This window comes from Pelophylax lessonae, assembly GCF_965119305.1.
Source record: "Pelophylax lessonae genome assembly, chromosome: 6".
Lineage (NCBI taxonomy): Eukaryota > Metazoa > Chordata > Amphibia > Anura > Ranidae > Pelophylax > Pelophylax lessonae.
The window spans coordinates 218,668,166-218,691,194 of NC_138773.1; the positions used below are offsets into that span (position 1 = coordinate 218,668,166).

At 40.6% G+C, this 23,029-nt stretch overlaps 1 protein-coding gene across 2 annotated transcripts in view; it reads right to left on the minus strand.

The window, feature by feature from the left end:
- ERBB4 (erb-b2 receptor tyrosine kinase 4) overlaps positions 1–23,029 on the minus strand; it is a 1,312,942-nt gene that overhangs the window by 808,077 nt on the left and 481,836 nt on the right. The gene's annotated exons all lie outside the window — the stretch shown is intronic.

Consider the following 23,029-nt stretch of genomic DNA (forward strand, 5'->3'; position numbering starts at 1 on the left):
TGGTGGAGGGCTGCAGTGATGGTTGACTTTCTACAAATTTCTCCCATCTCCTGACTGCATCTCTGGAGCTCAGCCACAGTGATCTTTGGGTTCTTCTTTACCTGTCTCACCAAGGCTCTTCTCTTAGCTCAGTTTGGCCGTACGGCCAGCTCTAGGAAGGGTTCTGGTCGACCCAAACGTCTTCCATTTGAGGATTATGGAGGCCACTGTGCTCTTAGGAACCTTAAGTGCAGCAGAAATCTTTTTGTAACCTTGGCCAGATCTGTGCCTTGCCACAATTCTGTCTCTGAGCTCTTCAGGCAGTTCCTTTGACCTCATGATTCTCATTTGCTCTGACATGCATTGTGATCTGGAAGGTCTTATATAGACAGGTGTGTGGCCTTCCTAATCAAGTCCAATCAGTATAATCAAACACAGCTGGACTCAAATGAAGGTGTAGAACCATCTAAAGGATGATCAGAAGAAATGGAAAGCACCTGAGTTAAATATATGAGTGTCACAGCAAAGGGTCTGAATACTTAGGACCATGTGATATTTCAGTTTTTCTTCTTTAATAAATCTGTAACAATGTGAACAATTCTGTGTTTTTCTGTCAGTATGGGGTGCTATGTGTACATTCATGAGGAAGAAGAATGAACTTAAATGATTTTAGCAAATGGCTGCAATATAACAAAGAGTGAAAAATTTAAGGGGGTCTGAATACTTTCCGTACCCACTGTAGATCAGACCAAAATGAAGGACAAACAAGGAGCACAACGAGGGACAGAGGGACTTTGTTCCGAATGAGGGACAGTCTTTTAAAATCAGGGACAGTTGGGAGTTATGTTTTTAAGGTATAATAGGGATTTTCTTTGCTCCTGAGGAAAATCAGAGGTAGGTACAGGAAACTAATGGTGCCTACAATTCATTTAGGGTACAGCTATGAATGTACCTGTAAACTAGAAGAACAGAGGATGCCTAGGCAGTGTCACATGAAGAGCTCTGATCTTTGTAATCAGGTAAAGGTACATTATGGTAGTGATCGCGTTGTCACATACTGTGCTAATAAATCCCTATTACACAGCCAAAACCTATATTTTAAGCATACATTCTACTATGGTCGGAGCTGTGACACATAACTGTATGTGACTATTCAGGAAACTCACTTAGAGACCTCTGTAAGAGCAAACATTCTCAAAAGAACAACAAAGCTGTAAATTGGATGTTTAGTCTCACTGATGCACAAAAATATTTATCTAGACCTTGATGATTTCATTTTCAATACATGTGAAATTGTAAGAATGTTAATAATATTATAGGCAGCACATTGCTGCTAAAACCAAAGACAAACCTTGTTTCTATTTGAACATCTATACATTAGCTGCAACATTGATGTCTCCATTCAAAACACCACCATCTCCTTGTTGTATTTTTTATCAAAAAGCCATTGTTAGGTGAATTATATTGAGGAGACAGTGGCCTTTGGGTGGAGACCTTATAGCTGCAGCTGCTAAAAAAAACCAAAAAGTAGATATTGAAGTGCAGCTCTCGTTCACACGTTTTCCAATAATGAGCGAAGGCAGGTGTCAGCCCGTGGACAAGGTAAATGTCTGTATCTGTACAGTGAGTCTAGGACAGTGATGGCGAACCTTGGCATCCCAGAAGTTTTGGAACTACATTTCCCATGATGCTCACCTACAATGCAGAGTGCATGAGCATCATGGGAAATGTAGTTCCAAAACATCTGAAGTGCCAAGGTTCACCATCACTGGTCTAGGTTTTTTAAACTACTATCTTGGATCTAGGTAGGTGTGCATATTTCGTACCTTAGGGCCTGCCGTGGAAGGTAACAACCACTGTAGTAGTCTCCGCTACTACAGTATTGGTTGCAAGCAGGTGGGTCCTGTGCCAAGTAGCTTCCTTTATGCATAGTGACCACAAGAGGTCATTCCCTACCCACTGACACTATTCATAAAACACCTTGTATTTTTTAATGAATAAAAGTTGTTTTCTTTTTTTTTTCAGTTATATTTTTTATCGAATTTAAAAGCACATTACAAACAATGTAAAATATTAGGAGTAGAAAACAGCATTAAAATACAAAATATAAGGGTAGCAGATTCCAACGAGTACAAGTCAGGCATTAGCAGCAAGCCAAACATGTATAACAGACAGCTTCATAGTAAGAGGATACTATGTTAATAGTTCGGACCCTAAAGTGAGGGCAGAACGTGGACATATCTAAGGGACATATACCACAGGTGTGGCGATCAAAGTTCTAAGGCATAGAAGGGGACCTCTGCCACCACGACACCCCAAACGGAAACATAACGTGTTGGGGGAGCCAGAGGTATCCCATGATGAGGTCCTGAGAGAAAGAAAAATAATTCCTTTTTAAACCATGACAATAAGATATATATTCAGTTTAGATATAACCAGTGTTGCCAAGAGAGGCGAAATTTATTATAGGACAGTGAATTGAATGCTAAGGACTTTTCCCTCTGATAATTTGAATTAACCATAGCTTTGACCTCGGAGAGGTTGGGGGTCAATAAAAGTTGTTTTCTGATTGGACAAGGTGGAGAGATCGGATGGTGATGTCAAGATCACCACCTAGTCTATTCTGAAAACACCTTGTATTTACTGATAAAATACAGGGCATTCTGTGAATGATGACAGAGCCGAGCTTGGGACCCTAGATTGCCCACAAACAATGTAAGGATCTCACTATTAGAGTCCTGCAAACTGATGAATTATGACTGGCTGGACATTGTCACCTTGTCCATTAAAGGCAAAGTGAAAATGTCTGTGCAAAGCCAACCCCACACTACATTATATTCACCCCTCTCCTCCATCTTCTGTGACTACCACTGTAAAATACTTGTAGCTCCTTAGGTGTATGAAATCTGTGACCTTCTCCCATAATGCAGTGTTCAGGTCTAGTAGCCAATCACAAAGCCTGAGTACTGTGACATAACAGAGAGGGGACATTACTGCAACCTCTGATTGATACTAGTCAACATTGGTAATTTTAAAGATGGCTGCGACAGAAGAAGGATCACTGGAAAGGTGAATATAAAGTGATAGGGTGGGTCTTACAAAGACGTTGTCACCCTGATTTTCTCTTTGGGTGCCCATTCATAAAAATCGGGCATGACTAGAGAAGCCCCATAGACTTCTCACTGCTCAAAGGAGCAGGGATTAGAGTGGAGTTAGTCATGTGACTTTGTTAGGCCACATAACCAGTCTCTTTTCCAGTCTTTTATTTTTTCTTTTACCACTCATTCCCTTTATTGCACTCCGCAGCTCACAGAGCCTTGAAGCCAGAAAAGCTGAGATCACATTTGTAAAGCACTTTCCTTTGCTTTTAAATTTTATTTTTTTTACAGCAGTGGTGTGGCCATAAAGGAGCCCCTAAATTTATTTTTAGCATAATGCAAATAAAAAGAAATCCTAGATTCTTGGCAACCTATTAAGTGGTATAACCCTAGCTGGTTTCTAATTGGTTGCTCTGGGTTACTGTACTTTTTCCACCAAAATTATATAGAACATTATATTTAACTGGGAATGGGCCACTTCAAATGTCTAGCTGTTAAACATAAAACATTTAGAGTTTTAATAGTGTTTGTTGTGTCGCAAATTAGGTATTGGCTGATTTTTTTTTTTTGTCTTGAACAAAATTGCCTAATTATTATTCTCTTTTAGTTTTTTTTTTTTTTTTCTTCAGCTAAGCATGATTTAATCCTTCCAGAAATATAATTTGTAGTTGTAGCTAACATCATTTTTTTTCCACCAGTTTTTAAATGCTGGCGCCTGCTAGCATGGTTGGACAAGTATCAGGGGTACTACATGTTCTTCTTTCAGGTGGAACATTCTATGCATAGGATTTCCTGGAAGGGCAGATGGAAAAGTTGCCAAGGTAACAGTGATTCATGCCTAAATGCTCGAACGATCACAGACCTTTCAGGTCTCCTCTGGTCTGACGTTCTCCCGCAGGAAACAGGGACAGCGCAAGAATTTAATAACAAGCCTTCCAGTGACATGCACAGGACTGCGGGAAGTAGAACAATGCCAACACAAAGGGACAGCTACGCAGGTCTGGAGATGCTCCTTTGTCACCATATCAAATTGAGCCCATTTCTCAAAGAAAGTATTATACCTAAATGAGAGGCGATGCAGACGCTGGATGCACCTTATAGTTTTTTTGCAATTGCACTAAACGGATTACCAGGAGTTCACAGTGTGAACAAAGAAAATTCTAACTTTAATAAATCTATTCAGTTTGAAATAATTTGTGGATTTTTTTTATCCTGCATTAAGAAATATATCTATTAATAGGACACTATATTTTATTTTTATTTAAAATATAACCACAAGTTCCACAAATTGGGAGAAGCGTTTTGCTGCTGAAAAAAAAAAAAGAAAAATTATACAAGACAAATAGTTCTTTTTAAATATGCCCCTCTGCCTTTATTTTTTGTTTATTAAAAAATGGCTATAAAATGTTAAGCCTAATGTGTACACCAAAATGACAAATTGGCACAAGTGATGCTTGAAACATCTAGAAATATCCCACCCGGAACATTTCCTGTTTGCATATAGCAAAGATAAATTATGCAGTGCTTTACAGAGTACAAATACCTATTTGTATTATATTATATGAGTTACTAGAAGGAGCACATAATCTTACGCCACTACCACATATTCTAATGCCACTACTACACCTGCACACTCTACGAGCTATATATATATATATATATATATATATATATATATATATATATATATATATATATATATATATATATATACATATGTGTATGTATGTTTGTGTGTATATATATATATATATATATATATATATATATATTACAATATAATATATATATATATATATATATATATATATATAATATATTATATTGTATTATTATGTTGTATTGTATATTTATATATATATATATATATATATATATATATATATATATATATATATATATATATATATATATATATATTGTGTATATATATATATATATATATATATATATATACATATATATATTACAATATAATATATATATATATATTATATATATATATATATATATATATATATATATAATATATTATATTGTATTATTATGTTGTATTGTATATATATATATATATATATATATATATATATATATTGTGTATATATATATATATATATATATATATATATATATATATATATATATATATATATATATATATATATATATATATATATTATATATATTGTGTATATATATATATATATATATATATATATATATATATATATATTGTGTATATATATATATACATATATATATATATATATATATATTGTCCTTTTTGTCCTCTAAAAAAATAAAATTTGGAAAAAAAAAACGTTAAACATAGCCCCAAAACTACAGTAACCAGTCCTTCTGCTTTTGGCCTTAGTGGTGCTCTGTAAATGGATTTATTAATCCCTGGTGTTGCTTTGCGATTTTATCCTTTTAGTGATAATAGATGTAATATATCATGAAAACAAATTTTTAAGAGCACATCATTACAATGATGCACGCCAGTAATAAACCCTTTCACACTCGGATGAGCTTAAATCAGTTTCTCTTTATTGATTTTTGGTCATAACATAATTTTAAAGTTCAAGTCAGTTAATAAAAAAGATTTGCTCTGGCATTTGGCACTGCTGTCGCTGCGAGCCTGTGTATTTTTTGTGTCATTGTCCAGCACAGCTGAAAGCAACTCCACAACTGGCAAATAGGTACATTTATAAATGTGTTTTCAAGCTGATTTTTAATACTCAAATAAAACAACATGATTTTTTAATAAGAGCAATGTGGAAAATGCTTGTAAAGCTCATCTATACCCTCCCAATGTTAAAACAAATTGGAGTTGATTTAATAAACCTGTTTTTTTTTAAATCCCTGCATCAGGGCCCAGAGAAGAAACACTTGGGGGGGGGGTCTATGTACAAAAAAAATTCTGTGCGAATGTCTAATGCATTTGCACAGACACAATGTTGATTTACTAAAACTGGAGAGTGCAAAATCTGATGCAGCTCTGCAAAGAAATCAATCAGCTTCCAGTTTTTTTTTTTTTGTCAAAGCTTAGATGAACAAGCTGAAATTAGAGGCTGATTGGTTTCTATGCAAAGCTGCATCAGATTTTTAGTAAATCCACCCTATTGTATTTGCAATGAATTGTTTTCTTTTTTTCTCTCTTTTTTTTTTCTTTTTTTAACTTAAATGCACAACTGCAGCGACATGCAGGGACGTGCAGTAGGCTACTTAAAAATGGAGCATGCCTGTATTTTTTAATCCACTACAACCCACCACAACAAAGCATTATGGTGTGAACAGCACAGTTTTCGATCTACCCTTTACATTAAACCTGCATTGACCTGTGCAGATGAATGCAGCTCAACAGACGTGGGGGTTGATTTACTAAAACTGGAGCACTCAGAGCCGGTTCACACTAATCCGACTCAAAGTTGCCCGATTTCGAGCGACTTTGAAGTCGCCTGTGCAGCGCAACTTTATCGCGGCTTGCAAACGACTTCTCCTAATAGAAGTCAATGCAAGTCTCTCTGACTTCGCCAAAAAATAGTGCAGGAACCTTTTTCTAAGTCGGAGCGACTTGAGTTTCGCTCTGATTAGAACGGTTCCATTGCACAGCATTGGGAGCTACTTGTCGCCTGACAAGTCGGAGTAGTGTGAACCAGCTCTCAGAATCTGGTGTAGCTGATTGGTTACTATATACAGCTGCACCAGATTCTGTCCGCACCAGTTCTAGTAAATCTCCCCCTTTGTGTGGACTTGCCCTTAACCGCAGCAACCAATTAAACCATCTTTCATTGTTATGACTACTCTAACCTGATTTAAAAGAAATGTTCAGCCAAAGTCAGTTTGGCTGTACATATCCTATGGATCACAGGAGTGATCTAGGGGGCCAAGCCCAAACCTTGGAAATAAGGGGCCAAGCCTAACCCCTAAAAAAACAATCTAACACCAAATGATTTGAACCAGTGCACAAAGCAAGGTCCATAATAACAAAGATAAGCGAGTTTGGGATGGAGGAACTTGACTGGCCTGCTCAGAGTCCAGACCTCAACCCTGATAAAACACCTTTGGGATGAACATCAGAGAAAGACTGCGAGCTAGGCCTTCTCATCCACATTAGTGCCTGACCTCACAAATGCAATTCTGGAAGAATGGTCAAACATTCCCATAGACACACTCCTTAACCTTGTAGACAGCCTTCCCAAAAGAGTTGAAGCTGTAATAGCTGCAAAGGGTGGCCGCCAACTCAATATTGAACCCTTTAGACTAAGACTGGGATGCTATTAAAATTCATGTGTGTGTGTAAAGGCAGGTGTCTTAAAAGTAATAGTATACCGTATATAGGCTAAACCGTACAAACAGTAATGGAATTGCAAAACAGCAGCAATAATGAAAATAGTCAAACTAGAACGAAATTCTAACAGAAACAGCTTACCATGAAAAATGTAGATTTAATACAGTATTGTAGAGGCTTTGAAAAATAAACAAGTGCCCACGGGAGTATGCAATCTAGTCTGAAGCTGAGATCAGCAAGTGGCGGCGTTCAGTGGGTTTCAGGTTGAAACCAGCATAACCCACTTCAATGGCCAGACTATTCTTTCTCCAGCTGCACTGCCAGGCCTTTTAACTGCGGACGATAATAAACCCAAGGTTGTAAGTATAAATAAAAATGAAACTCAATTATCTTCCATTGCCAGCTCAGCAGAAAGAGACAAGGAAGGAGAGATCAGCGCATCAAACTGTTACAAATAAAAAAATAGGGAAGAAGCAGAGGGAAGAAAAGAGGTGGAATAAAAAATAAGGGGCATTAAATCTTGCTGTCCTGTCGGGTTCCTGGTAAATGACTCTAAAGGGACAATTAAACGACTGGAGTGAGTGGGGAGAGAAGCGGTGACCGTGGCAGGCGGTAGTCTCAGAACACATAATGAAAGATGGCAGTGATGGATCACTGAGCTCCTGGCTCATGCAAATCCATTAATGAGACTTCCTCAATGATCTCTCTCCCTTTACATTCTATATAGGGGTGCACGTCTGGGTGTTCACATCATTTTAGGGTCTCTGGAAGAGCTTTTTCTAGCCACAGTGCTATGTATGAAAAGGGATTTTCCCTTCTTCTACTGTTTTCAAACAATCCAAATTGCCAAAACTAGATCATTGTAATCATAGTGGTATTTTTTTTTTTATCATTTTTTTATCTGCAGCTGTGAAGCATCCCACCTTGCTACTGTCCTAAACTGCCCCAGTCCACCTGTGTTTTCTGTTGTCATGAGATGTTACAAAATTATAAAAGTTACTCCCATTGATAAGTGACAGGCCCTGTCCTGCAGTAGCCAGCAGATAAGGTTGTTCACCTGTTAAATGTAGAAGCAAGACCACAGATACAAACCCTGGTCATGGTTTATTAAGGCCTAACTGTAAGATAAGGGCCAGTTGAGTCATACAATATATGTATATGGACTATTAACAATACTCTTCTCTTATGTTACCTGCAAATACATTTGCTGACCCTTAATTGTTTTCTAGGCAACCAAGACGCTCATGGTTACCAGGTACACAATGGGTCTCAAACTCTGATTTATCTTTGAGCCATTTTTGCCAACCCCATATTAATTCATACTCCCACCACTGAACATTGTAATGCTATAGCTTAGAATAGTCAATAGTAGAACAGAGTAGTAGTAGTAGTAGTAGTAGAGAGTAGAATAGTCAATTCTACTGGTAAATGGAATGGTTAGGGCTTTGTTGAAGGGGAGGGTCGAAGGTCCAGGAAAACTGTATATAAACAAAAAAATAAAAAAGTGGCAAAGATATCCAAGTATGTATATTCACACTTAAAGACACCCTAATCCAGTTACCATGGAATGTGAAGATGTTGTCTGTCCTGAACCTGGACAATCAATATTTAAATAGTCCATGGTGGTTGACGTAAAGTGTCTTAAGGTGTGGATACAAATACTGTGGTATCTCCTTGACACTCACTGGAACTGAAAAAGTGGCTTGGCTAAGCTAAGAAACATCTTCAACATTACAGAACAAGTTGAGACTAGTTGTCTAGCTGGTTTATATTACTATCTATAGCAGTGATAGCAAACCTTGGCACCCCAGATGTTTTGGACCCACATTTCCCAAGATGCTCCACTGCACTGCATAGTGCATGAGCATTATGGAAAATGTAGTTCTGAAACATCTGGAGTGCCAAGGTTCGCCATCACTGATCTATAGCATACCATGACCTGAATACAAGAGAAAGAATATACAGTAAGTGGCTAAACCAAGGACGACATATATTGTATACCTCCTATGCAGAGTTGTATAAAGTACTCGAAACCCATACTTGAGTAAAAGTACAAGTGCTCGATCAAAAAGTGACTTGAGTAGAAATGGAAGTGCTCGATCAAAAAGTGACTTGAGTAGAAGTACTAAAGTATTCAACATTTTTTGTACTTAAGTATTGCAAGTAGTTTTTTTTTTAAATTTTGCTACTCAAGTACTGAAAGTAAAAGTACCAGTAGTTTTGAAAAAAAAATTGCTACTCAAGTACTGAAAGTAAAAGTACAAGTACTGTGTTATGTAGTTATTAAAGAAACAAGTCAAAAGTTTGAACATCATATTGTTTTTTATTATTTCAAATGCAGCTTTTGTTTATACATACAGTAGCTTCTATTTTCGTATGCGCTGATAATACACATGTTTGAGCTTCATGAAACCTGCCATCTACTGTTCTGGCAGTGGTAATTTTTATAATTGTAACGAGTAACTATGCAGCACAAAAAAAATATATTGGAGTAGAAGTATTGAAATCATTGAAAAAATGTAGTGAAGTAAAAGTGGAAGTAGGAGAATAAAATTATACTCTAGGAAAGTACAGATACCGCCTTTCGGTACTTAAGTACAGTAGTGAAGTAGTTCTACTTAGTTACTATACATCTCTGCTCCTATGCCAGTAATTTCTAAGCAAATGTTTTGTTACAGATACATTCCACCTTTCTTTAAAATGTGATAGTTTAAGAGCAGTAAAAAGAACCCCATAATAGTATTACATGAGTTTAGTATCTGTCTGTCAGAGAACTCCTTATTTAATCCAAAAGTTTTAAAAATCCTATTGTGTAATGTTAGCTTCTAATTGGAAAAGCTGGCTAAGCATAAAAGGAAATTTCCCTCTTTAATTTCTGGGATTCATATCTGCTTAGTTAGTCCTTATCTGTCCAGCAATATAGAACAATAAATAATTATCGTCATCTTCTATTAATCATCTAATAACACAGGACTGGTAAAACACATGACCTTGACATAAAAATGAGCAGAACGCATAATTTCTCATCCAGCTTTATCTCCTTCTACTTCCGTCATGTCAGACTGAGATTATTTTTTGAAGCGATTGTGCAGGTGCTATTAAACCTGCTTCAATGTTGATATCAGCTGTCAGAATTGCTTGCTATGTAAGCTAACAGTACTGATAAAAGACATTACAACTCACGCATTCCCAGTAGTTATGAGATGTTGCACTGGCTGGTGCGGAGTGTGTGTATAAATGTAAAGCAGGCCATAATTTATCCACAGTTGGAAGGAAAGAAAATTGCTTGATCCCTCCATCAACACATTCTCCATTGAATGTGGGGGTCTCCATTGGGAGACCCCCACATTCAGTGTTGATGGGGAAATCATCCTGCAGCGCTATTGTGTTCTGCCAGTGGGGAACACGGAGAGCCTTCCCTGCTGGCAGAACAGAACGATTAATGTTGTTTGCTTATAACCAGCAGCACTAATCATTTGGGAAAAACCCAACAGGCTGGTGATGCACACTTCGATCCATTGGTCAGCTTGGTATAACCAGGGTACTCATACATGGATCAAAATTCGGACAGTCCCTGCTGAACCAACGGAATTTCCATCCGTGTATGGCCAGCTTAACACAGGACAGATGTGGCACACGCGCCGAGCAGGATCTGATGCAAATTCAAGGGTTACTGCCACATTTTAAATCATTGCCTTTAAGAAGAATAATTGTAGATGAACAAATTGAGTGAATGCACCAGTTATATTTGCATTGCAGTACATCTTTTTTAAGACATTAGTTGCATCACACTACAACACAGGTAACACAGTACCATGCGTTATGAAAAAAACGTGCTTGTACCTTTTATGGTATGCTTTGGCACATTAGCCAGCCTAATATATAAATGAATGGGATGCCCTGACACATTGTACATTGCACATGCAAAACGCACCATGTGAACCCACCCTAAGGACCTGTTAAACATGCGTAGTGTTAAGACAACCTCATTTGAAAAAGCTGCCTAATGAACCAAGGATGTGAATGTGGCATTTTTGGCATCGCATCCACACATTAGTGAATGAAGATCCATTGGCAGCTTGCACTGGGGTGAGATTCAGAATAACTGGCACCACATTGCACCAGATACACACTTTACCATGCATTGCAGTACCATGCATGTTACCACAGCACAACAGTGTGAATGGGCTCTGAGACCCATTAAAACCCACCATGAGTCAGGTTACTGCAATTTTAGAACAATGGTGTTCCATTCATGTTAAAAAGGCACCCCATCACAATAAGTCAACAGCACTCTGAAATACATGCATTGCAGTGCACCACAATGCACGGTAACACAATAGTCTGGGGTGTGGTATGCTGTGTTGGAAAAATGCTGCAGGTCTGAATATTTGTGGTCCATTGGGTGCCCCCTGAGTTTTAATGGGCTGCCTTCATGCAGTGAATGGTAACTCATTACCTCCTGTAGGTGACACTGTATCATTATTACAGATGGAGTCAGGTCTGTTAGGTGAGTTTGTCCCCCATATGGACTCTGTCAGTGTCTCAGAGAAGCCAGCAGTCTGCCTGGATGCTGTAATCTCTTGTGATCTGTTGGCCATCTTGGTGTGGGACCTTATGTAATAGGGTTCTCCTGTCATTTGGGCAAATCTAGAGTGAGTGGTAGGTCAGGGCTAGGGAATGTGATTAGTGCAGGGAGAGGTTCCTGGCGAGATGGCTAAGGACAGGGACAACACCTGCAGAAAGGAAACATCCCTGTAATGGGAATAGTAATGTCCTGCTAAATGCATTACATTGCCACGCCATCCATCCAGTGGAAGCCATCCTCTGGTAATAAAGGCCCAAGCCTAGAAACACTGTGCAAACAAAATAAATGACAACAAACACAAGGGCACACCGGCCTAGTGCATTATATCTTAAACAGGTTTATTAAAATAATAGATTAAAAATACTCACAAACGAGTTTCTTTATAAAAAGCACATCAAATAGATATAAAATCCTCAGCAACAAGATCGAGATTGAATCGTCCCCTGAAGCTATGCAGGCTTACGCGTTTCGAGGCAGCGCCTCTTCTTCAGAGCCTCAAACTGTGCAAAGAACTGTTCAAGAAGTTCAAGAACTGACAGTATACAATCAATATACAAGATCAAAGATAAAATAATTAAAATTAAGGACTGTGTGTGGTCTCTCCCTTGCTGGGCACATTGGGCCAAGGGTCCACCTATCAGGTGTTACCACAATCCACCAGAACAGCAAAATGAGATTGGGCTGCATTCTATGCATGAAGGTAAAAAAAAAACCTTCTGTGTTCAGCAGTCCCCCCACTGCTCCCCTAATACTTAACTGAGCTCCCTCTCGATCTGGCGATCCACATGAGAGCATCAGCCAATGGCTCCTGCTGCTGTCAATCTCAGCCAATCACAGCCAGATAGCCAATGAAGAGAGAGAGAGAGAGAGACACACACACAGAGCAGCAGCTTTGGAGGGCACCTGCTTGGGTGATGCCAGAGCAAGCTGCTTGCTCTGGGAGCACTCGGCAGGAGGGAGGGGCCAGGAGACCCGGGGGGGGGGGGGAACCCAGACGAGGATCGGGGCTGCTCTGTGCAATATCACTGTACAGAGAAGTTAAGTATGACATGTTTTAATGTTTTTTTTTTTTTTTTTAAATTGCCTTTAATATCACTGTAATCTGCAAGCTGGCCTAGTTCAGACAATAAATCTACTAGAGGTTCATTTAAAACATTGATAGCGTAGTACACATGGGTCACTTTGTTTGGAGGACAAAATTACTCTTTCCTTAAATCACGTCCTATGTTGTTATGAATGAATGAATGCCTTTTAGTGTCTGTGAACGTTCCTCGACTAGGGAATCAATTAGGGTTTCACAGATCTTCATGAAGTGTGTTCATCTGGGACAAGCCGTTTGCACACACCCTGGTGTCCCAATTGGAACAAGTTGGGAGTTGTGTGTATGTCTGGCAGGCTGATATTGTGACTCGCTGTGACAGAGGCTCTTAGGTCTCAGCTGGCTGGAACAGCAACAAACTAACAGCGGCACTTACTCTGGGCGGGTAACTGTGAGCTGCGTGCTTGTAATTACATTGTATCTGCATGCAGCTCATTTATCTGCATCAGTAAGTGTATCCACAGTGATAACAGGGGAGGTTTTGCATGATGGGAGAGTCACATTCCTGCAGGGTAGACACACACAGGAAATGCTAATCCGCTATCCCTGTGCTATTAGACAAACCAAATCTTTCATATTTTAATACATAAAAATTTAAAAAACTAAAGTGTAGCTAAACCTTTAAACAAAAATTGTCATATATTGCAGCCTATCAATCCTTCCCTTTTTAGGAACCTTCAGTATTCTTTATCTTAACACACCAAGCACAATAAAATAAACATTCTCTGTAATAAAAAGTTTGAACCCTAGCACTTGTAGGTTACAATTTTTAGTGCTGCTGGATTTCTGCTCTTCCGGGCAGGGCTGGCCCAAGACATTGTGCTGCTTGGGTTCAAGAATAAAATGCTGCTCCTAACATCCCCCCCCCCAAAAAAAAAGAAATCACCCCCACTAAAAGGCCCCCACATCCTTTGTTTTATAGCATGATAACTAAAACTAAATTTAAATTGATCAGAAAGTCAGATTTACATGCAATAGCACCTTGTCTATATGCAAAACTTGTGAGGGGCTGCATTGTGTGTGTGTGGGGGGGGGGGGGGGGGGGTTAAGGGGCTGTTTTGTGGGAAGGGGGGGATTAAGGGGCTGGTTTGTGGAGTATAGGGACAAAATACAAAGAAAAGAAAAAAACGGTAATAACTTGACGTCATTGCGCACACCACAATCATGCAAGAGGCGTTTCCCGGAGGAGGCACTCTGCCTCCACATACTTATTAGTTTGCACTACAGACGGATGTATGAGATGGGGAAATGCTGCCTGTAACATGCCGCAAACGGAGGACACACAAAACTGCAGGAAAAAAAAACTTGGGCATCAATTTGCTGCCCCTCTCAAGTGGGACCCATGGTAGGGCCGGCCCTTCTTCCAGGGCTGCTTCCCTGAATTTCTGGTCTTCACTGGAAATAGTTAACAAGGGAAAGTGCAGTATGTTCTGGAGTAGGGAGGAGTTTAAAGGGTATGTAAACCATAGCAAAGAACTTCTCTTATTTGGTACCTTTAGGTATGTTCGATATACCTTTGCTTTGTTATTTTTGTTTGAAATATGCAAAATATTTACCCATTTATCCTTCCAGAAATTTTGTTAGCTAATAACGTCCTGTGCTCTTTGCCCATGCAGCACTTTTTTCAGTTAGTATTGTTCTCAGCTATCTCTGAGGACTACAGAACCTTGTTATGGGGATGAGAAGAGGGGAAGGTTTTGAGATCTGTCCTCTGCTTCTCCGTATAGTATAGTATAGTATAGTATAGTGTAGTGTAGTGTAGTGTAGTGTAGTGTAGTGTAGTGTAGTGTAGTCTAGTCTAGTGCAGTGTAGTGTAGTCTAGTGTAGTGTAGTGTAGTGTAGTGTAATATAGTATAGTAAGTGAGTGTCATCACCCTAGGACAGGAAATGTGCTATTGGCAGGATCACCAGGTGAACATAAAAGGAATGCAAAACTTCATTCTCTCAATCAACAGTGATGATTTTAATCCTTATGCTGCTAGCATTAGTAAATAGATAGGAAAGTATATTATGTTTACTTTTTTTTTTTTTTACATTTCTTCTTGGTTTCCATGCCTAGGCCAAAATGATGTTGTACATCCCAAGGGGGGAGGAGGGGTTATCTCAGCTTAGCACACCTTCCTGCCCGCCTGCATGCCTGGGCTAAGTGCAGGTGGATTAAATGATACATAAACCATCCACCCTTACTTTAATTGGTTCTAAGGGCTGAAAGGAGTTATAAAGGCAGAGAGTTTTTTATCTTAATTAATTCTATGCATTAAGATAAGAAGCCTTCTGTGTGTAGCAGCGCCCCCCACTCCAAATGCTTACCTGAGCTTCATTTCTATCTAGCAATGTCCACAAGTCCCTCGGCCACCTGGGACTCTTCCTCCTGATTGGAGCCATTGGCTCCCGCTGCTGTCAATCAAAGTCAGTAAGCTAATCAGGAGAGAGAGGGGGTGGTACCATTCAGCACATTTGTGTCTAAATGGACACAAAGAGCTGCAGCTCAGTTCGGGTGCCCCCATAGCAAGTTGCTTGCTGTGGGGGCACTCGGCAGGAGGGAGGGGCCAGGAGCAGCAAAAAGGGACCCGAGAAGAGGAGGATTCAAGCTTCCCTGTGCAAAACCAACTGCACAGAGGAGGTAAGAATAACATGTTTGTTATTTAAAAAACAAAAAAACAAAAACACGAGACTTTACATTCACTTGAAGGTTTTCCTAACCTTCATGTATTCTATGCATTAAGGTAAAAAATCTTCTGTGTGCAGCACTCCCCTCAGCCCCCACTAATACTTATCTGAGCTCCCTCTCTATCCAGTGATGTGCATGAGAGAATCGGCGATTGGCTCCCGCTGCTGTCAATCACAGCCAGACAGCCAATGAAGTGAGGGGTCTTGGGGCACTTGTCAGGACGGAGGGGCCAGGAACAACCGTGGGGGACTCGAGAAGAGAAGGATCAGGGCTGCTCTGTGCAAAACCATTGCACAAAGCAGATAAGTATGACATGTAGGAAGGAGGTAGGAGCCGGGAGCGTCGGCGGGGGACCCCCCAATCCTTACCTGAGCCCTCTCCGACCAAGGGATGTTCACGATAGCCTTGGCTGTCCAGGGACTCTACCTCCCTGCCAATCACAGCCAGTGAGCCAATAAGGAGAGGGTGAGGGGAAGGGTGGGGCTGAGCCATGGCATTCTTTATATCTATGTGTCTTATGGATGCATAGAGCAGTGGCTCAGGAGCGAGCATGCAGCGGTACCCCCAGGGCAATCGTCTTTGTCTGGGGGGCACTGCTTGAGGGGGAGAAGCTCCAGCTGGGAATATGAAACCACTGCACAGAGCAGGAAAGTATAACATGTTTGTTATTTAAAAAATAAAAAAATTAAGCTTTAATAAGACTTTTCGATGGCCAGGGCCAGAAATGCTGTGGGGTGTTTTCAAAGTGATTTCTCAGCATGGAGACATGGATGGAAGAGTTTACTTTGAATACGAAAAATGAATTAATTAGCATTTTGTGTTTAAAAGTGGTTGTGTTAATTCAGACCGAATAAGGCTCTTTTCACACTAGCATTCGTTTTTACCGCCCATGTGTATGCAACCAAGAGGCACCATATCGGCTTGTAGGCGGGCAGTTGGGGAGAAGTAAAAACACATATCAAATGCTGTTTTTTACTGCCCCCCGGCCACCAGTATGAGAGGAGCCTAGGGTTATATTGATATAACAAGCCCAAATGAATGTGGTTTATAGACTGTATGTGTGTATCGGCTTGTGTAAGCAATGTCTATGTATGTATGTATGTGCAAGCCAGGTTTGTTTTTTTTTTGTTTGGAGGAAACTATACATGAAAGTCGAAAAGGTAATAATTTTATTTCTAGACTTGGTATATACAATGTAACTTTATATTTGTTTTTTTCTTCTCCAAAGAACAGCAGATGCTTTGAAGGTGACTATTACATTCTCGTGTCTTGTTTATGGCTTTTTACATATTGCGCTCCTCCTGTTTCCTATGAAGAAGTACTGTACCTCCATTAAGGACAACTACGTTTCTCATATATTGCATTGAGTCCTAGGGGAGAACGCCGCTATTATAGAAAGCAGCCCTGTGTGCCTAGCATGAACAAACTTTCCTGCAAACAATAAAAACACATTTAAATGTCAGTTAAATGTTAGATTCAGGAGATTTTATTTGCTAGGCTTTAGACCAAAAGCTATTATTCACTCCGCTTTCGATACCATCTAAGTGTATACATTTAGGAATATATCTTAATTATGGGCAGATTAATGGGCTTATTCAATGAGGCAGTACAAAGAACAATGATAATGTGCAAACTGCAGTACATTGAAGAGTAGTTGCCAACTGAATTTTAGTTTACTGTAGTTGTAAAAAGGAGGAGGGGGGGGGGGGGTATCAGTATTTTTCGGATGTGCAATTTAATTTATGATGTACATGTTCCTAGTTTATATGCTGACAATTTGATAATTTATTGAAAGTATTACATTTACAGTATACCTGACCTGGGCTAAAATGTTTTTAATCACTTGACCTACAGGATTTTCACCCCCCCCCCCTCTTCATAACCAGGCCATTTTTTGTGATAAGGCACTGCATTATTTTAACTGAAAATCGCACATTGCAGGGATAAGAAACTCAGAGATCCTTAGTGAAAAGCAGCACACTGTACACACATTACCCTTGATCACCCTAGATGTTAACAGTTTCCAAGCCAGTGTCATTAGTACAGTGACAGTGTATCGTATTATCACTGATTGCTGTAATAATGTCAGTGGCAGTTAGTCAGTCCCCCCCCCAGCGTCAGTTAGTGTCTGATTGACAGCCGCAGTATTGCAGTCCCATTAGTGGTATAAATTCCATTAGTGGTATAAAAAAAAAAAAAAATCTCCAGTATATTTACCATAGTTTGTAGGCGCTATAACTTTCACGCAAACCAATCGATAAACAATTATTGGGATTTTTTTTATCAAATACATTTTGGCCAAAATTTATGAAGGAATTTGATTTTTGTTTTTTTTATGGGATATGTTTTATGGCAGAAAGTAAAGAATATTGTTTTTTTTTTTTTCAAAAATGTCTGCCTTTTTTTAAATAAATAGCACAATAAATCAAAAAAATTGTGCTGAACAAATACCACCAAAAGAAAGCTCTATTAGTATGAAAAAAAATGATCTAAGTTTGGTGTGGGAACAGCGTTGCATGATCGCACAATTACAACTTAATGCAGTGCTTAATAGCAACAAATGGCCTGGTCATGAAGGGGGTAAACTCTTCCAGAACTCAAGTGGTTAAATACCTCAGTCCTCTGCCCCCAGATATGCCCGCTGCTGTAATCTTCCAGTGCTGTGGGGGTAACAGGAGTGGCTCCACCTGTCATAGGCACTTGTTGAAAGTGCAAACTATGCCTGCCCTTTCAACCCCCTCATCCATTCATGGAAGCCATGCTATCAGTTCCCGTAAGGAAAAGCACTCTATGAAAGGAGGACGGGTAGGTGAATGAAAAGTCCACCTCCTCGACTCACTGAGCATGTTTCATTGTGGGAAGACTTAGTACAGCTTCTATAAATGGAAAAGGAGGGCGGAAAGGAATGGACTAGTTGGCTCTTTTGATGACAGGTGAAGCTGCTTGTATTAAAGTGTAAGTCCACCCCAACACTAAAACCCCTGCATCTATAGACCTCCACCATCTAACACTAACCTATCTAGCCCTGTAAAGAAGAAATCAGTATACTTACCTTTTTTGAAGCTGATCTGACCCAATCCCACACTGAGATGTCAGCCGCAGCTTTGCTGTGTAGGTAGGTGCAGAGGACACAATCGACAACAGAAGCCCCATAGTAACTTAATGGGTGATGTCACTTCCCATTTATTTCACAGCCGTTGTCACCGCAAGGTGAGCCGCAGCGTCTGTCGTGTATGAGTCACCGGCGTGCTCGGGATGTGTTTCGGAGCATGCGCACTGTGGTAAAATACCAGCGTGTGTTCCTTTTTCAAGCTCTTGACACCCCGGACTACCTATATACCTGTATCCACTTACTCATATGTAAGTTTTTACAGTCTTACTCAGAGGCACTGTTTTCTCTGTTGTTGGTGGTGTCCTCTGCAGAGCTTCCACCGCGTGAGACCGGATCAGCTTCAAAAAAGGTATGCATACTGATTTCTTCTTTATAGGGCTAGATAGGTTAGTGTTAGATCGTGGAGGTCTATAGATGCAGGGATTTTAGTAGTGATCAACCAATATCGTTTTTTTAGTGTCGATACCGATATTTTGGTCATCGGATATCAGTATCAGCTGATATTGGCCGATATTTTTGGACATTTAAAAACATTTTTTTTTTTGTTCACAGGTACAGTTGTGGAGGGATTTGAGGGTCTAAAAGACCCCAAACCCCTCCTCTGCACCTAAAAGCATTAATTTTGAATTTGTCATGACATCACTTCCGGGTTTTTACATGGAGACCCGATCAGAGCCAAATGTGGCTTTGATCGGGTTTTCTCTTTGGCGGCCGTGGAGGTAGGATGCCCGGGTCTCCCAGTGGGACGGGAGACCCGGACGAGCCGCGGAAGATGGCGGGAGGGGGGGCGTCCCCTCCCGCTCCTTGTAATGACAGCCGAGCGGCTTCTCAGCCGCATCGGTTGTCATTACAAGACAGCCGGCCGTCGGCTATGGACGTTAGTACCGGGGTGATGCCTCTAGCTGCAGGCATCACTCCGGTACATACACTTTCCTGCAATATTGGTATCCTCAGGGGACTATTCAGATATATCGGTGAAAGTGCATATCGGCACCCAATATATCGGCATTGCCGATAATCGGTCGATCCCTAGATTTTAGTGTTGGTGTGGACTTTAACACCCCCAGATGATCACAGGGGCAGAGGAATGAAGATTTCAAGCAACACAGCAGCCACCAGCACATAAGACAATTCATGTAAGTACTGTCCCTGGTGCTGAATAAAATCCCTAAACTTCAGTAGTAAACCAAGCAGACTTGGACATCAATGGACTAAAATAGTAGCAAAGAAATATATATTTCCACTGAATTTCAATTGAATTTTGCTTAGTAAATTATGCACTCGGTAAAAACAAAGAAATTATATTTTCCACTGGAAACTCTGCACACTGTGAGCTCCATACAGCGGTACGTCAAACATATGACCGGAGAATAATGTCGTCTACAAAACAAAAGCCTTCCGTACAAACCCTTGACTTTGAATGACTTTAGAAATCTTTTATAAGCCAAATTCACACCCCAGTCTGCCAAGCGGATATCCCTGGCATACAAGGAATGAACAGAATAATAAGTATGATAAACATAACCTAATAATCACAGCAGAATAATATGCCCCCGAGGAGGGTATATTATTCTGTCAGGAAACACAGAGATTAGAAACACAGAAAGCTTTAATTTTATAGGAGATAAGACCTTACTGGTATGCTCAATATATCAATCTCTGTATTGTGGTAAATCAGATTATTCTTGACTGACAGAACGCAGGAAAAAATGTCATTTGAACATTTCTCTCGCAGAAGCATTGGAAGGGTGCAGAAGGGTTAACCCCAGCACCAGCCAATAGGGTGGCAGCTCAGTGCGCTGCAGGAAAGCAACAGATGTGAGAGGATGTGGCAGCTCCTCGGATAAGGTCTGATTGCATTAGACGGAGCACAGCCGCAAGAATAAATATTTAGAAGCAGGAGGTGGCATTGAATACATATCAAAGTGTCAGATCCCATATCAGGCAGCTGACAAGCGCTCACCCATACGCCACCTCTTCTAACAGCCCCTCCCCACCCTCTGTTTTCGCACAGAGCCCAGGTTTACGGTTTACTATAGTCAACTCGCTCCTTCCTCCCATATGTACAGATTAAATAACACCAATCCTAAAGCCTTTCGTAGGGTCTGATTCACTGCAGGGAAGCATTATGTGTCATCCCGGGTGTCTCAGAAATGTCTTTGTGATTATACAGTTAGCCAGAAAATAATAATAAGTGCCAAGGTGACACCCAGTATCATTTCTTAAAGCAGAAAGATGGTACATTATCGCTTACAGTGCTCGAGGTTTTAATTTGAAGCTAGGATTATTGCCTGTATAAGGTAACTGTCAAATACACGTGTTCTATCTTTGCTGACAGTTAATCTCTCTATGGAACATGTTCTAAAAATACATTTAAATCAGATCACTATATTTAAACACAAACTCAGTTGACTGTCTACAAATGCAATTCATTTGCATGAACTACAATAAACAGTTCCATTTTATATTGCATTCTATAATTCTGTAACAAGAGAAGTTAAAGTGGAACTTTAGTCAGAAAATTTAAAGCGGAGTTCCACCCAAAAGTGGAACTTCCCCTCATTTGCTTCCTCCCTCTCTCTGGTGCCACATTTGGCACCTTTCAGGGGGAGGGGGGAACGGGTACCTGTTTTCGACAGGTACCCTTCCTCACTTCTCAGAGACGGCACCACGGCCCCGTTGCTCAGATGTTTGGCCCCCTCCTCATTCCCCTGCCGCCGACTTGAACCAAATGTGCAGCGCGCTTTGCGCATGCACATTAGGGACCCGCCTGTGAAGCGGTAAGGCCGTAAGGTTTCACTGCCAGGTTCCCTCACCGGCAATGGCGACGGCAGCACCCAACAGCCGACATCGCTGGACTCCAGGACAAGTAAGAGTCCTAATATTAAAAGTCAGTAGCTACAGTATGTGTAGCTGCTGACTTTTAATTTTTTGGAGGGGGAGGGGGTGAGGCTGGAACATCGCTTTAAGTCCTGATAGAACGTGTCAGGCTGGCCCCTTTTGCAGGTATAGCTATGTAAAACACTAAAATTAAATGCATATAATGGGTAATGTCTACCCTGTTCTGCACATGCTCAGTTGCTTTCTATTCTCAGCACTGTGCCTAAAATCAGAGCCACTACAGGCCAATCAGCTGACAGCTTAAGGATTTACTGTTGCTGAAGGGGGAGGAAATCAACAGGAATGACAAAGACTGTGCGGAGCGAACACAGATTAGGGAGGAAAAAAAGAAAAGCATAAGAGGTAAAAGAACAAACTCTGCTGTCAGGGAAACACAAAAGAGTTAGTCCCCCTGTTTGGCGGACTCCGCTTTCTCAGTGGGGAATCGCTCCGCTAATCCCCCTGAGCAGGTGGGGGACAGGTTCGTCTCCACTCACTGTGCAGAGCAGAGATGTACACAGTCCCGCTCATCTCTATAGGGAAATCGGGTGAAAATGGACTGCCAGTCCATTTTCATCTGATCCTATCTGATTCGATCTGCCGGAGGGATGGAAAATAGGACCACCATCCATCTTGATTTTGCGGGCAGGATAAGATCAGATAGCAATGGATGTCAATGGACATGGATTACAGGAAGGAAAACTGCTTGATTCCCCCATCAACGCAGTCAGTGTTGATCGGACAATCCCTTCCCGTGGAGCTGGGGGGGAACCATCCCGGCCCAGCCACTAGCAATAGTCCTATGAAAAATCCCACAGGCTGGTTGTACCCAAATTGACTGTTAAACTGTCCATTCAAACTGTCTAAAGCCGACCATAGATGGTTTTGAATCTCAGCCAGTACAGCAGGGACCGGCCAAGATTCGAAACGTCTTTGGCTGGTTTTACAAGGATAGTGGCTTATCTCCTCTCTCCTGTCTCTCCTTCCTCCCTTATGGCAGCCTGTGAACTTTAGCACTGTAAGGCACCCAGGCTCAGTCATCTGTCCCTAACTGCAGCTAACTGCTCTGTGTGCTGCTATATGCAAAAAGCCACTGTCAGCCTGCCTTTAGATTAAATGGGCTGAGGAGCCACTGCTGATCGCATAACCCAGTCATTCCAACAGCAAGAATCCCCCAATGCTTGCCACAGGAATCCAGCAATTGCAACTACGCGGCCGTGTGAAAGGGGCTCACAGCTTCTGTCACTCTTCCTCTCCAACTGAGCCAAGACATACAACTAATCAGTCAATGCACACATTTTAAATGAAGAA